We start from the raw sequence: 16,694 nt of genomic DNA, 5'->3' as shown, positions 1-16,694 counted from the left end.
AAACATCGGGAGGCCCAGTGTGTTCTCACATTAAGAACCACATGCATTGGAAGGTGGCTGCTATTCAGATGGGGAAGATGTAAGAGGATGGAGAACAAACGAGGTCCTAAGGAGACACGTAAGGCATTGGGGCTTCTTCTGCTGCAGAACCCAGACTGCAGCCCAAAGTGATCTGAGACACAGCTGCTACTGACACGGAACTCACATAGGCCACATGGAGCTGTTTCACGGCCATCATCATCTTCTGGTGGGCCTCCTTGCTGACCCACTCTGAGGATGAGAAGGTGAGGGAGATGTCCTTGACAGATGGCAGCCTATGAAGTGGGTTTCTCTGCGTAAGACAGTCACCTCCCCTCCTGTCTTGGTATAGGGTGGGAAAGACTGAAAGCCTCTCTGTCTTATAAAAATCAAATATTTCTGGCTCCAAAATTATACGCCAAAGTATACGTCTTGGAAGGAATTCAATATGGTGATAAAACCGTAAGTTGGGAAGCTAACAACCTTGGTCCTGGTCCCAGATCTGATCTATCACTGCTGGCTGCATGACCAAGGCAAGGCCTATCTCATTTCTAAGCTTTGGGCTCAGTAACCATAAAACTTTGCTAACACTTGAATTGCTGTAGTATGCTGCCCCCCCCCCATCCCTACCATATACCCCATTTCTGCAATAGCCAAGTAACTTTTTTCCAGCTCCTCTTTCTTCCTAGTATTAGAAAAATACCCTTAATATTTTTAAAAATCCCCAACAGGTGCATGTGACTGCCCCATGGAGAATCCTCTGAACTAGTGCTATCTAAGAGAATTTTCTGTGTTGACAGGTATGCTCTATATTTGTAAAGTACAATGAATGCAGCAGCCACTAGGTGCAACTGCCCAGTGAGTCCTTGAAATGTGGCCACTGTGGCTAATAATCTGACTATATACTTTCCTTTAATTCATGAAAATTTAAAAAGTCATATGTGCCTAGTGACTGACATATTGGACAGCACAGCTCTGCATCAACTTTTGCTAATTAATGCACATATCCAGGATCTTGGACTTTATGTGTCCTTTTAATCAATCAAATCCAATATTCAATAAGCAAAAATGATTGATTGCCTAATAGGAGGCTTCACAAAAGGGCAGAGTCTAATGAAGTAACAAACATCCACCGTCATCTCTTTCTCTTGATTTCTTCCAGTATTTCCAAACTTGGGCTTGCCCCACTGATACGGTTTGGCTGTGTCCCCACCCAATTATTAGTTCCCATAATCCCCATGTTTCAAGGGAGGGACTCGGTGGGAGTCCCTGAATCATGGGGGCGATTCCACCCATGCTAGTCTCATGATAGGGAGTAAGTTCTCATGAGATCTAATGGTTTTATAGGAGGCTTTCCCCTTTGCGTGGTTCTCGTTTCTTCTCTCCCTTGCTGGCCTGTGTAGAAGGACATGTTGCTTCCTCTTCTGCCATGATTGTAAGTTTCCTGAGACCTCCCCAGCCATGTGGAACTGTGAGTCAATTAAACCTGTTTTCTTTATAATTACCCAGTCTCTGGTATTTCTTCATAGCAGCGTGAGAACGGGCTGATACATCCAGCCTCCTTTGACTTCCCTTTGGCTGATCCCCATTGGAGTTAAAGATGCACATTTCACATGTGCTTTAAAGATTCTGAAATCTGCATGATTGGAGCAGGCCGGGCAATATTGAGAAGTTTTTGTCTATAAATCTTTGAGAAACTTAAAGTAAACCACTTTTCTCCACTTTCTAACAATATGAGTTTCTGTCTTCTAAATGAGGCATTTATTTCAAAATTTGTATACATAAAACTGTAATCTTAAAATAAGGGGGGTGCTACTGACTGCCTTGGTCTTCTGTTCTGACTAATCTTAACAAAGAAAGCCTCATCTAATAAAGACAAAATTGGCATTGTTATGAAACTTGCATTGGGCTCTGCTTCTGAACATACATATTGATATTTTCCTAGATTTGTGATATTATTTAGTACATATTTCACCTAAACTATGTATACCACAGCACATTTTCCAATGTTATGGATATTTTTTCTAAACTCCTCTTAATTTTCCAAGTTCAATACAATGCATAGCCATTTGAAAACAAATGCCCATTAAATTTCAAGCTGTACAAGGTAAACTTACTTTTCTTTTCCCCACTAAATGATAAATTAGAATAATATATAGAACCTAACATTTGAAGCAATTCACTCTCCTGCCACCCCTTCTTCAAAATCATAGGTTTCCAAATAAAAGAAACAAAAACTTACCACTGAATACCCTGCTCCAAATTAAACATAAAGTAATCAAAGTCATTATTAAAAGTTTTTCATGTTGCCGAAGGAAACAAAACAACAGGAAGGACAAGAGCTCAGCTCAAGAGGTTCCAGTGTTATCTGCATCCTTCATTGTAAGTGATTTCAAAATCTTTTTCCCTCCAGGAAAAACTGGTAACAGCTTAGTCTACATGACAGTATCTCTGTGGTTTCAAGGGTCCACATTTCAGCTAATTTTCAGCTCTTATTATCTTGATACCATGAGATGGAATTTAACAGATCGCTGGAACATCTATAACATGACATTTACCAAAGAATGTGTCAGCGGTATCCATGGCCTCAACAAAGATGGAGCCTCCAAAACATAAATCAAAGAAACATATAAGAACATCTTAGAAGAAAAGGATGACAGTGATCCTGCAGGTTTAAAATATTTTAAAAGCCTTAGGGACTCTACGGAGCAAGTAGTGTTAAAAATAATGACGTACCAACTAAAGATATTTAGCTCCCTGCTAAGAGAAGAGGCAATGTAGCAGAATGAGAAAATCTTGACATTTTTTTCAAAACATGTGGTTCGAGTACCCACCTCATACTGTTCCTTTGGTAATTCTCTTATTCTCTGTGAACCTTCTATAGTTTTCTCGGGTGTAAAATAGTCACAAGATCCCAACCTTACCCAATTCACGTGGTTATCAAATCAATAAAGACAATGTGTGTGAAAATACTTTTTCAGCTGTGAAAGGCTCTACATGAAAGGCTGATGTAGAATATTAAACTGGAGGTTTCAATTCAAGCACCAGATACAAGAGATACCATAAACCAAAAGAGGTGCTGATTGCATATGTGAATTTACAAATCTAAAAATCACCGACATAACTCTTTTAACAGACTTTTTTTTTTTTTAGCAGTTTTAGGCTCAAAGCCAAATCAAGCAGAAAGTACATCCTTTTCTTCCAAACATGGGCTATTTTGAAACATTTCATGAACATCGTGTTCATAGAGATTGGTTTGTTAGAGTGAGTGGAGATAATGTTTGAAGGTGATTTCTTAGTGGAAGAAAAGGGCTTCAGTGGAAGGACTCTACTCAGAGAGCTTGGCTCTTCTAGAGTTAAGGAGAAACAGTGATATGGTTTGGATCTGTGTCCCCACCCAAATCTCATGTTCAATTGTAATCCCCAGTGTTGGAGGTGGGGCCTGGTGGGAGGTGATTGCGTCCTGGGGGCAGTTTCTCCTGAATGGTTTAGCACCATCCCTTTGGTGCTGTTCTTGGGATGGTGAGTGAGTTTTCACGAGATCTGCTTGTTTAAAAGTGTGCAGCACATCCTCCTCACTCTGGCCAGGTAAAACATCTCATACCTCCTTTGCCTTCTGCGATGACTAGAAGTTTCCTGAGGTCTCTGCAGAAGCATAAGCCACTATGCTTCCTGTACAGGCCGCACAACTATGAGCCAATTAAACTCCTTTTCTTTGAAAATTACCCAGTGTCAGGTACTTCTTTATAGTAAGGTGAGAACAGACTAATATAGAGAGTGAGTTTGGGTCTGAGCTGAGTCCTACTTGATGGTGTTAAAAACTAGCTAATTTGTTGGTACAGTTATATTGGGTTTAGTCTATGATCCCGGAGTCTGTTAAAACCAAATATGTATGAGAATGCCCCATGGAAAACGAAAAAGAGCTGCACTGAAACCACTTTAGTTTCTACCCAAGACGTCCTGGAAGACCAAGGAGACTCCAATAGAGAAAATCAGGGTGGGTAACAGTGAAAAACCAGCAGCTGAGAAAGAAGTGATCACTGAAGGAGGAACATCAGTATATGCTTTGAGGTGAAGCTGACATTTCCTCTGGTGACCTCTAAACAACTTGTACAGGAGCCAATGAGATAAAATCTGCTTTTCATACTTCTTACACCTGACAACTTAAACATATCCCATGACAGTGTCAGCTGAGTTAGATCTTTCCTGTGCCCTCTTGCTAAGCTCCTAAATTGTGCTTCAACACTGAGGTATCAGAAACAGAAGAGAGCAAAATGGCAGCACAGGAGAGAAGCTCAAGGTGGGGAAGGACAGAGGATGCCCCCCACCCCAATATACATCACCCCTCCAGCAAGTGCTCAGGCTAATGCAGGCCCAGCAGGAGTACATGGCAAGCTTTTTATTTGTGTACTTGGTTGTTTTCAAGAGACTGGACACTACTATCTACTGAAATAAAGCTGTATTTGAAACTTAAAGTTATCCATTTGGCCCTGGGAGAAAATCTATTAATATAACATGACATTTACCAAAGAATGTGTCAGCAGCATCGATGGCCTCAACAAAAATGCTGTCTGCCAAGAGGACGTGGAAACTCCTTTAGAGGAGACAAAAGAATGCGCAGTAAAAGGAACCACCTCCAGATACAGCGTGATGGGTCGTGCAGTTGAAGCTACAAAAGGTTTGTCTTGGACATTAATGTGGTTTGGCTGTGTCCCCACCCAAATCTTATCTTAAATTGTAACTCCCACAATTCCCATGTGTCATAAGAGGAACCCAGTGGAGGAGCTTGAATTATGGGGGTGGGTCTTTTCTGCACTATTCTCATGATAGTGAATGAGTCTCATGAGATCTGAGAGGAGTTCCCTGCACACACTCCTTTTGCCTGCCGCCATCCACGTAAGACACGACTTGCTCCTTCATGCCTATCACCTTCCACCATGAGTGTGAGGCCTCCCCAGCCATGTGGAACTGTAAATCCAATGAACCTCTTTCTTTTGTAAATTGCCCAGTCTCGGGTATGTCTTTATCAGCTGACATACAGACATACTGGGAGCTGCTTTACAAAAATCACCAGTAGGCATGAAATTTCCAGTGGCTCAACACATCCCACTGTGAGGAACCCTGGTGATAAGCTCAGTGCCTGACACAGCGGCTGCCATACCTGCTCACTCTGAATGGCCATTTCCAATCCTGCCTCTTCCTTCTCCAAATTGAACACCAGCACCATTCCACAAAGAACGCCCTGCATACATACTGCCTTTTCCCTCTCTACAATCAATCCTGGATCAATGTCCACATAGGCCCTATCTACGTTCCAACAGCAATCTCCCGGTCCTACTTCAGAGCACATGCATATTCTAATTTCAAGATCTTCTTTCATAGTCTTGCCATGCCTTTCGTAGCTCCAAAGCTGTTCTTAGAAAAGAAAACTTCTTTGAGGCAGGAGAATACTCTGCCCCTTTTTTATGCTTGAATCATAAGTTTAGTACAGAAGGAAAGCCCTAGGAAGTAAATTATTATAGTTGCTTTAAACATTTGAAGAGCCTACAGATTGAACGTTCCTTAGATTTCATTTGTTTTAAAGAAAAAAACTAGAAGTTATGGATGGAAACAGATTTAGGTCAGATAACTTTCTCTCAAGTTCTTTAACAATGAAAACAGTTTTGTGAAAAGCAATGACTATTCTTTTACTCAATGTGCTCTAGCAAAACTCAGATGACTAAAAACCAAACATATAAGAGTAATTATCTTATATAGGATGGAATTGAGTTAGATGACTGCAAAGTTGATTCCTATTCTAAGATTATGGATAGGCCAAGGTATACAATGACTATGATATCATTCATTATCATAGTTATTGTATACCTTGGCATACCATTCATTTAATTCATGAAACATCTTAAACATCTACTATGTAGCAGGCACTATGCTAAGCACCAAAGTATGCTCCCTGCCCCAAGGAAATGAATTTAATAAGGGAGCCCAGTATAGGGGGACCCAAATCATAAAGACTTAATTTTTTGGACACACTGCATTTATTTTGTGAAGTCTGTTTATGCAAAGTTTATATTTTTACAACATTGAACAATGTATAGATTATGTCATATTGGTTTACACTGTCCTTTATCTAAACTACTTTAAATAAAAATAACCTATTCAGAGACAAAGACACAGAGCAGGGTTCTCATTTGTTTGTAGCACATTATGGGAGGAGGACAGTTCATGTGTCCATGTGATGCTACTGCTAGCCTTAAATTATGGCCATCTCTGAGTGTACAATTATTAGCATGGCATTCTAAATTAATATGAAATTCTGTATGCACAACTGAAGATTCATAACACATTAAAAATATTAGGGTCATTCTGACACTAGACAGGAATATCATTCTTTGAAACTAGCTGGGAGGACCCATAGTTCAATCATACTAAAAAAATCACTGAAGTGTTTTAATCATACTCAGAGGTACAGGTGGACCATGCCCAGTGCATGCCATAGACTCTGGCATCAATGAGTATGGTTCCCTACAACAAACCCACTTGGCTAACTAGTCACTTTACAAATCATATTCTATGAGTGTTTCCCTTTTAATTTTCATAATTTTGTTTTTCCAAGTACGCCAATACTCTTCCATTTTCTCTTCAGCAAGGGAACACTCCATGTTTCACTTCTTATCCAGTTCTAGAATCTCAATCCCCACTTTAGAGAGTCCAGTGAATTTTGCTCTTTTCAGGAAAAGCCTGCAGAGTAAGTGTCAACTCTCCCTCAACCTTATAAGAAAACTAATGTGACTCAATGTGAGTGCTTTCAGCAAGAATCTAAGCTCAAATTCCCCAGATTAAACTCTCAGTTTGGTTTCTTTCTCACTGGGTGACCCAAGTAAAGTCAATTAACCTCTCCATTTCCCACCCGGCTTTAATGATGCATTTATACAGGTAGCTGGATATTCTCAGATGGAAGAGCATGCATACATACATTCATAATGCAAACCTATATCACAGTACTGGTCTGCACTGGCTTGCCTCATTCTGAAGCAGTATTTTTAGGGAGACTCCCCTGCTCCACACATTTCATCACTGTAAGATAAGACATTTGTTTCTTATAAAGCATCAACAAAGGATCTACTATGTAGGAAGAAAAGGCTACTAAATTCTGTTTCCCCAGTGAGATTATTGAGCCATTCACTTCTTAAGCTCATAAATTAACCCACTGCCCTACAGATCTATTTTTTCACTTCTACAAGTCTTGATAACGCTTCTAAGTGGTCAAATGGGTAGTACGTCAGTTTCACTCTGCAGAGAATCAGGGAGGTACATTTATGTGTAGAAACAGGCACTGGAAAAAAGTAGCACTTCACACACAAAAACAGTTTCAAGGCTAGCCAAGATTCTAGCACAGGCAGAGTGATACAAATAGGGCAGAGAACAACAGCGTTTCCAGGCAGGAAAGAAACTGATGAGTTCAGGAAAGTGGTCTAAAATGGTGATGCATTAACGAATGTGATGTGACTGTTCATTGCCAACCCAATGTGCTTCTCACCCTCTGTCTTTGTTCATAGGAATCCGATTTTTATTGGAGATGGAATGGGCCCAGACTAGGGGATAAAATAGGATTGGTCTAAGCCAAACATGGCAAATCTTTCCATTTGGCAAACACTTGCTTTTCAACATGCTTTGTTATTATCACTGGCCATACAGACCAGTGATAAATGATGAGATGTAAGGAGAGGCCTATTAGGAGGCTTCTAAGAATTATCTTTTTTATTTTGGTTATTTTTATGTATTTATTTATTTCTGAGATGGAGCCTCACTCTGTCGCCCAGGCTAGAGTGCAATAGCGCAGTCTTGGCTCACTGAAACCTCTGCCTTCTGGGTTCAAGTGATTCTCCTGCCTCAGTCTCCTGAGTAGCTGGGATTACAGGCACACACCACCACAGCCAGCTAATTTTTGTATTTTTAGAAGAGACGGGGTTTCACCATGTTGGTGAACTCGACCTCAAGTGATCCACCCACCTCAGCCTCCCAAAGTGCTGGGATTACAGCTGTGAGCCACTGCGCCCAGCCAGAATTATCTCTTTTATATAGAAGAGACGGGCACGGCTGTCCCCGTTGTTATCCTGCTTGCACACAGAATTGACGCCTTGATGCTCTGTTCTACGCCATGAAGGACAGTGGTTAGTAAAGCTAGAAACAGCCCTGTCAGTGGGTGAGTCAACAAGAATGTCCTGATGGGTTTACCTGCTATATGAGTGCCTGATCACTGCCAGGATACAGCATCATGAACCAATAACACCCAGTTTTTAAACATGATACATATATGCAACTGTAATGTAAAATGAAATAATAAGAGATATGAAAAACTTTCTTTAGAGAACCTTATTTTTTCTTTTATGCTTTGTAGATATTTTAGGTTGACTTTTCTCAAACTCTTCTATGTAGTGTCAAGAAATATTTCTCTTATAAATATTTTTAAAATGTATCATACTGCACAATGAATAAAATTGTAGATCACTTAACCAATTTCCAATTATCTAAATTAATGACTGCATGTCACTACTAACTGACAAACTTTGAAAAACTTTTAATATCTTTTACATAAAAAGTAAGTAATATTGGCTTGGTGTACCTCATTGCCATAATGATATGCATATGTGAAATTAGAAAAAGCACTCTACAAATATCATAACAATTAAATATTTAGGTAAAGTCTGAGCTTAGCTCATGATTTATGGTAAGCATTCAATAAATTACAGGATTTTTTCTTTTTCTTTTTTTTTTAAGACAGGGTCTCATTCTGTCACTCGGGCTGGAATGTGGTGGCATGATTATGGCTCATTGCACCCTTGACTTCCCAGGCTCAATGGACCCACTTGCCTCAGTCTCCCAAGTAGCTGGGACTACAGGCACATGCTACCATGCCCAGCTAATGTTTTCATTTTTTATTTTTTGTAGAAACAGGTTCTCACTATAATAGTAGTCACTCCTCGTATACATACAACAAATTCATGTACTTTGGAAGTAATGCAATAAATAACATATTTAAAAATATATACACAAACTTTTTTCAGACTAACATGCTTTTAACTTCCTGCCCACAATTTTGAGAATTTCAAACTAGCAGGATGGGTCAAGAGCATGGCTGGGTATCAAAGCAAAAACAGTGAGACACTCTACACAACAAAATGCAAAGCGACATCTGGTATGTTCCCATCTCTCCAGGGACCTCATGATGCTGAGCTTTGGAGCATTCTAAAGGTAAACTCGGGGAACTTGCGTCTGCAAGACTGACTTCTTTTTCTCTCTCCCTTTTTCTTAAAGAGTAGTAAGTAAAATCATTACCAAACAAACAAAAAATCAGTTACTATTACAGAGGGATCTCTACATAAAGAAGCAGTGAAAGGTTATCTACCACTACTGTGGTCTGGATGAAAATAAATAGCTGGATTGAAAAGTCAATGAATTACCAACATTGACCCACATTTCTCTAGACTTTAATTAATTGAAATCACCCCAACAAATAATATGTGATAAATAAAATTTTCATTCTAAAATATCAGGCATAGGACAAAGGCTCTCAATGTAAGCATTTCTGTGATACAGAAGAGTAACAATGAATTGGCTAAAAGTGCCTGGAGCTCAGCTAGATAGCATTTTACTTATTTCAGATCAATGCTGGGTTTCTCTCTCTTTGCCAAAGCTGAATGTGCATCACTCTGGCTTTTGTCCAGGTCCCCATGCAGACTTCGATAAAATACTTATTTGGTCCACCTTCGGATCTCACCCTTCCCTGAACTCTTTTATCCCCTCCATCCTCTTCTTCTCTTATCTATGCCTCTGCTCCGCAAGACCCTCAGTTAAACATTGGAGGAACCTTTGAGAGCCATTCCAATGATCTGATGGTTTCCTAAAAACTAGTGTCTTTGAGCAAATGAAGCTTTTGTGACCCATGCATGTGTGTCCTCTGGCCATTTGTAGGAGTTAGTTCTAGGAAGGCTGCTGAAAATCCATTTGCCAAAGGCTGATTCACCAGCTGGCCAACTTACCTAATCATTTACTCAAAAGTTCTAAAATTTGATTATTTATGAACTGCACAGTATGGTCTTTGGTGTCCTGAGCTCTTCAGGTCTCCTCCCAGCCCCTCAGTGTGCAACTCCATGGACCTGTTGCAGAAGGGAGCAGGGGCATAAATGATGAACATCCCCAAAGTGCTCCTAGGAAGAGAAGAGGTGTTCACCTATAACCCGAAAAGTCCTTGAAATTCAATATAAAATATAGAAGATCCTAAAAAACTGATTACAAGAAACATATTTTTGGTAAATCAACAGACAAAGAAAATGATTTGGAAAATGTTTTTTAAATCTGGAGGAACAGAAAATAATTAGAATAGAGATTAGAAAGAAATAGGTATAAGCCAAGAGTTCCCATATCGAATTACAAAGTTTAGGTTATATTTATAACAATAGATGTACAAGTATAGTAAAGAAGAAAACCTTCTTAAGAAGATGAATTCACCTATATTTCATAACTTTCAACAAACTGATCACTCATTAAAATCTGCTAAGAAAATATTGACTATTTTGAGAATAATCAAATCAGATACAGAATACAATCAAAATATTTGAATAAATTCCAAAAGAATGTTCCAAAACAATATTATTCCTTATATTAGTAAATGTGGTAAAATCAGCAAAATAATAAGTGAGAAAATTCAATGGTATCCATATGAGCTGTGTGTTGGTGGAAAAGAACACTTACTGGTTTGAAACCCAGGCATGAATTATCAAAATGAGTCTCAAGAAAATGACAGTAGCAGCATTAATTTACAATTTTAAATTGCTTCTACTGGCTGATACTGATGCCCTGAAATGGTTTGGATCAACCGTTTTTAAGTAGACCCCTTTACATATATATTGTATATAGTAGGCAAATTCTAAATGTAAACTATCAAGAATCATACATATATAAAAATTAAATCATCAACATTTTAAGTTCTTTATGGTAATGTTTTTTGATATGTTTATTTTATATGTTTATTACGTTTTTTGTGCATTTATTTTACCTTAACCTGGCTCTTTTACAAGTACTAGCTTTGGTAAAAGGGAAAAAGAAAAAAATACTTCAACCATTCTCACTTCTCTGTCGACTGGCTCTTTGCGATGTGAGTGTGCATCATTTGTGTGTGGATGAGAGTCCATGATAAGGACCAAGGAGAACACAAGCAAAGAGAGTGGGCATTAAAAGGAGACGAAGTGAGAAGCGTCCACAAGACCAAGAGAAATCTCAGGGCAGAACAGATGGCGGCATGACAGGCGACAGAGACCACGGGGGCCACCCTGGCTTTGGCAGATGCCAGACATGCATTGTGTTCTACACACTTTCCACCCTGGAGCTTATGAATCCACACAGAAACCAGCTTCATTGTAGGTTGAACACTGTAACATGATGTAAAACAGAATGCATGGTGGCAGGTTCCACCCTCATCATTGGGACATCCAAAACATGCCCTACGATACTGTGAATAACATAAAATAATGTGTAATGCCTCCTCCATTGTGCTTTAAAAGCACTGAAATTCCTGATAACCAAATCTACAGTAAGCAAAGAGGGGACACCACACACTTAGGCAAAAACACCCCATGCGAAAACTAGAAAGTAAGCTTAGGTCTGTTCTAAGACTTGAATTTCTTACATAAATGTGAGAGTAATTTTGATAAAAAGAGAAGTAAGAAGACTCCTGACCAACAATTAATCTGTAACAAATATGAAGTTTAGGAATGATTACACATTTAGACTGTATTTCTTAATAAATTTCCTCACATAAACTGTGCCTAATCTATAAACCAATTTTAAACAAAATCCATCATGCCAGGCACTTTACATCTTACTCTATTTATTGCACCATTTCTCATCAGAAACCTTTTAGCTTTAATGCGCTTCCATGGCAGAGTATCTCATTAGAGTGGCAAAGATAAAGTTCTTTCTGAGATAAAGTAATTATAGTGATTGTGGTGGGGGGTGGTGGAAATCACCCAAAGTTCTTGGCTGCAGTAATCTCCTGGCTTGTGATTCATTTTAAGACTAATAAACTGAGTACAAACAAAAAGATGTTAATGGTGGATAACTCTGGTTACCTAGAGGTTGTCCTGGAGGGATTAGCAATTCGTAACCTTAATCATACCTATAGTCTGGAGAATTTTGCTCCCGGGAAAATATTCCAAAACCAGATGCTATAGGTGCTCTCAGCTCACTTCTGTGTCAATTCTATCTTCTAATTATTATTAAAGTCAATCAAGTATTTCACTCTTGAATAGCCTTACTATATTTTCAGTCAATTTTCTGTTCCAAAGACTAGTCAGTTACTTCCTATCCCAGGAGCTTTGCTTTCCTAAGGAGGCACAAGTCACTTGAAATATGGACTCTGGCCAAGACGATGATAGTAGCAAGGGACAGGACTCCTCAGACATGCTCAGAAAGAGCACTGTTAGGATGTCATGAGAAGCTTTCAGGGGAAGGAGGAGGCTTGGTCTCTGGATCATGCCAAGGGACAGACTTACCATCGCCATGGAGTCTAATTAACCTTACCAGCCCAGTCAAAATCATTAAAAACTAATACAGTCTCTGATAAGGTTTGTTTATATAAATTGGTGCCAGGGAAATATTTCAAGGAAACAATGACTTGGGTTATTTTAAATTAATAACTTCACTGGTCAGGAACCCAATCAGAATTATATACCACACATCAAACAACCTCCCTTGTGTGTTCAACTCTGTCTCATTTCTGCATGGACCTCAGTGGATGACTTTTGAAGAAGCGGATGAAAACTGAATGCTTGCCAATGAGCCACTGTTCACTGTTTTCCAGTAAACGTTCATATTTCTAAAGGATTACGGTCTAGTCCAAACTCTGATCAAGGTCACCATGAAAGAAAGAGGATATTCTGATACGGAGATGAAGAAAACTTGGAAAGAGGATATTCTGATACGGAGATGAAGAAAACTTGGAGAGAGGATATTCTGATACGGAGATGAAGAAAACTTGGAGAGAGGATATTCTGATACGGAGATGAAGAAAACTTGGAGTCTGGGTTGTTTCCCAACTTACCTATGAGGTTAGGTGAAAAGCTCAGACATCAGTTGCTCATGCCTAACATCAGGACAAAATTAACTATCCATCTTCCTTTACAATTTATTAGAGTATCATATTAAATGTGAAACATGATTAAACTGGAGCATCACATTTGAAAAGCAACTCATTATTATTACATGCAAATTTTAAATAGCGTTCAGGAAATGTTAGAATTATGAATATATCACCAATACAAAATTTAGAAGATTACCATTTAGACTCGTGATGTGAGTGGATCTTATTGCAGACTAATTTCTCCAAATAAGAAAAAAATACAATTATGTTTTCAAAAATAACCTGGGTGGTTAAACAGGTTCCAGTTTTCCTCCTTAGGTATAAAAAATTTTGCCGAAGTTCAGATAAACCACATGTTGCTCACCTATAACTAGTCAGCCACACAAGATCCTATATTGCATTTCTGTTCCTGATCACAGACAATTATGTAAGTTATTGATCCTTATAAAGTTCGAGAAAATGAAATCTCAGAATTGCCTATTATTCACAGAGCAATCTGTACACTTGGCAAAGTTTAGCACCTGCTCCATTATTGCAAAGCCTAAATTTGCAGGTGAATCAGCAGTGTGACTGGTCAGCTGATCCACAGAAATATTATTTGTAGGTGTTACTGAATGTGTATTTTTGTTATTGAAAATTGAAACATCTCATCACCTCTTCTCCTATGGACTAGCTACACTATATCTAGTTACTGTACTAAAATACGGATTATATAAATTATCTTTAAATTATCTTTGATTTAATTGTCCCTAAATCCATAATCATATTTTTTTTTTCAAGAGCACGTTTCAGTGATATTTTAAGTACAAGGGAAGCAGTTAGAAAATAGAACACTGTTTACTAGATTTGTATAGTGAGGACTATATCCTAGTAAAGGCCAGGGCTATGGAAAAATACAGAGTAGATTTTTCACTCCTGGTTTAGATATTTATGAACTGTGTAACTCTGGGCTCATTACTTAACCTCATGGAGTCTCTTCATAAAAACACTGGATATTAGCATCTACTTTGCAGGACTGTCATGAGAATTGGAGAAAAATAGAAATACAGTATAAAGATAAGGAAGAAAATCAGTACACTGTACTGAAGCTGTCATAATTGCTATGATTAATTTCATTATATGAGGTCAGGCAGAATTTCTAAAGGGTATGAATTTATGGAATCAACGTAGAAAATTTCAAATACAAATGCCATTCATTCAACATTACTTAACTTGTGTCCTTCTATGGACAAGGCACTTTGTGAGGTGTTCAACATAAACTGGAGACCCAAGCTGAAAGTTTTCTGATCTAATAACAAGGTTTACAGGCTCTTCGAACATAGACAAGTAAGGACACTTTGGTAGAATGGAGAGCAGGAAGTGAATGATACCTGCAATACTGGAATTGACAGTCTGGCCTCTCAGGGTAGGAAATGAAGAGAGGAGAGACCAACAGCTCTAGAAAAACTTAAGAGAAGAGTCAATGATATGCAGAGTAGAAACAGTGCTCGGGGAAGAAACAGCGTGAATTTAGATATCAAAGGTGGAGCATCTCTGGGAACTGAGAAAAATCCCAGGTGGTCACATGACTGGGCTTTGGAGATGGAGGTGGAGCCAAGACTACGAGATGGAGGGATTGATTATCCTTCCCAGGATGCTGGGCCAGGGGAGCAGAGTGGCATGACGTCATCACAGAGCCTCAGCCTGAGATGGAAATGGTCACAGCCTCTCGACGCAGAGCAGCAGAGGTAGGGGTGGTTTTACTTCTCTGAAATAAGTTAGCCAAAGTCTAGACTGATTTCCTACATGTGTGTATATAAATATATATATATATATATACACACATACATAAAATGGTAATATTAATAGAATAATAATAAAGAATTTAACATTTCTAAATATTTGTGTTCTGGCTACTGTTCTAAGTACTCTTCATAAATGAGTTAATCTTCACAATAGGAAATAGATACTATTGTACCACTGAATAGACATTACCAAGTTGACATAGGTAAGAGCGAAGGAAGCCAGAATTCTAATTGGGCTGACTGGCTCTGGAAGATTCTCTCAGGCTCACATGTCATCGCCTCTCAGCCATGCCTTACTATTCCTGAGGATTTATTACATGTCAGGCTCTGCTAAGCACCTACTGTTAATGTACCATTTAATCCCCACAACACTCTAGTTTGGTTTGTTATGTTTGGGCAGATGCTGCAGGTTGTTTTTCTTTCTGTTTTTCTATTTTTTTCCCAGACAAAGCATATTTTAAATGAGAAATCCCATGTCAAATTCTAGATTGATGATTTACCTTGATTAAAAAGAAAACAATCCAGTCATACTGAGTCTCCCTCTCACCTCTTGCTGGCAACCAGCAGAAGCGACTTCTCAACATGAATTCCGCCTCGCCCTTCCATAACCGCCCTCACTGCCCCCTACTGCCCACATCTAACCTAAATTCTCATCACCTGAGTGATCACTGTGGACATTTGAGTACGTGACACCTATTGTAATTACATCTGTGTGTCAAAAAAAAAAAAAAAAAAAAAAAAAAAAAGCTAAAAAGCTGCAGGACTTAAATGTTTAGATTAGACAGTCCAGTTCAAACTCCAAGTCCACACTCATAAGCTCCTCTTTTCTTGGGCAAATGCCTTAATCTCTTTAAGCCTCATTATCCTCACATCTAAAATAGGGTTACTAATAATGCTTAACTGAGAGTGTTCTTATGAAATAATTAAATCAGATAATGCCTGAAAAGAATTTAGCTTGGAATTCAATATTAATTTTATTGCTATTTTACCAAGAATACTAGGAAGTTGCTATAAATAGGTCATACATGCCATCTAAAGCAATCAGGACTTAGGCACAGATTGGGGTAGATGAGGTTGCGTCTTGTGTAGAAAAAAGCAGAGGAGAGGGGCAGGTGAAAGCAACCCCTCTCGGGGACGTTGGGCCTGCAGCATGCTGCCCGGCAAGAGCGCTGCCAAAGAACCGTCCCAGAAAGAGCCCAGTGGTCATCATTCCGGTGCAGCTTTGACTTTGTAAATGAATTTCTCTGGACAGCTGAAATGTTCGTGAAAGTGAAACACTGAATCACAGCTTTCTGTAATTGCACCATTTTCTCAGGCCTGAGACGATGGATCCATGATTTCTCCTTCATTAGGTGGATCTTTTGAGTTCTTTAAACAGGCCCTGTAACACCCATTCTACAGGGCTGCCACCTTGACCCTAGCCCACAGCTCCTCATCTGTGAACCAGATGAATTGTGCCTTAATTTGCCTCTTTGTCTTCAATCTGTCCCCATCTTCAAGCCTAATGGCAAACTCTTACAGCCTAAACTGTCCTCAACAGCGTTTGCACATCACCTTGGTTTATACAATTTTGCTGTGGTTTCCATCAGCCTGCAGAACAGAATCTGAACGTGTCAGTCATCGCTGGGGTTCCTGGCTGGCACCTGGGGTATTTATCCACACTCGCGCACCTGACTGCCCCCAGCACTGTGTCCTTGACACCTCCGTGTTTGTGCTCTCTCTACCGCGTGGACTGGATGCGCTCGGCGAGCATG

The 16,694-nt window shown here is 39.2% G+C and overlaps 1 protein-coding gene across 4 annotated transcripts in view; it reads right to left on the bottom strand.

The window, feature by feature from the left end:
- Positions 1-16,694, bottom strand: part of PRKN (parkin RBR E3 ubiquitin protein ligase) — a 1,416,081-nt gene that overhangs the window by 863,075 nt on the left and 536,312 nt on the right. The window lies entirely within an intron of this gene.

This window comes from Rhinopithecus bieti, unplaced genomic scaffold, assembly GCF_001698545.2.
Source record: "Rhinopithecus bieti isolate Rb0 unplaced genomic scaffold, ASM169854v2 scaffold_3948, whole genome shotgun sequence".
In the NCBI taxonomy this organism is placed as follows: domain Eukaryota; kingdom Metazoa; phylum Chordata; class Mammalia; order Primates; family Cercopithecidae; genus Rhinopithecus; species Rhinopithecus bieti.
The sequence above is the reverse complement of the archived record's forward strand: the minus strand, read 5'-3'. Positions and strand labels throughout refer to the sequence as shown.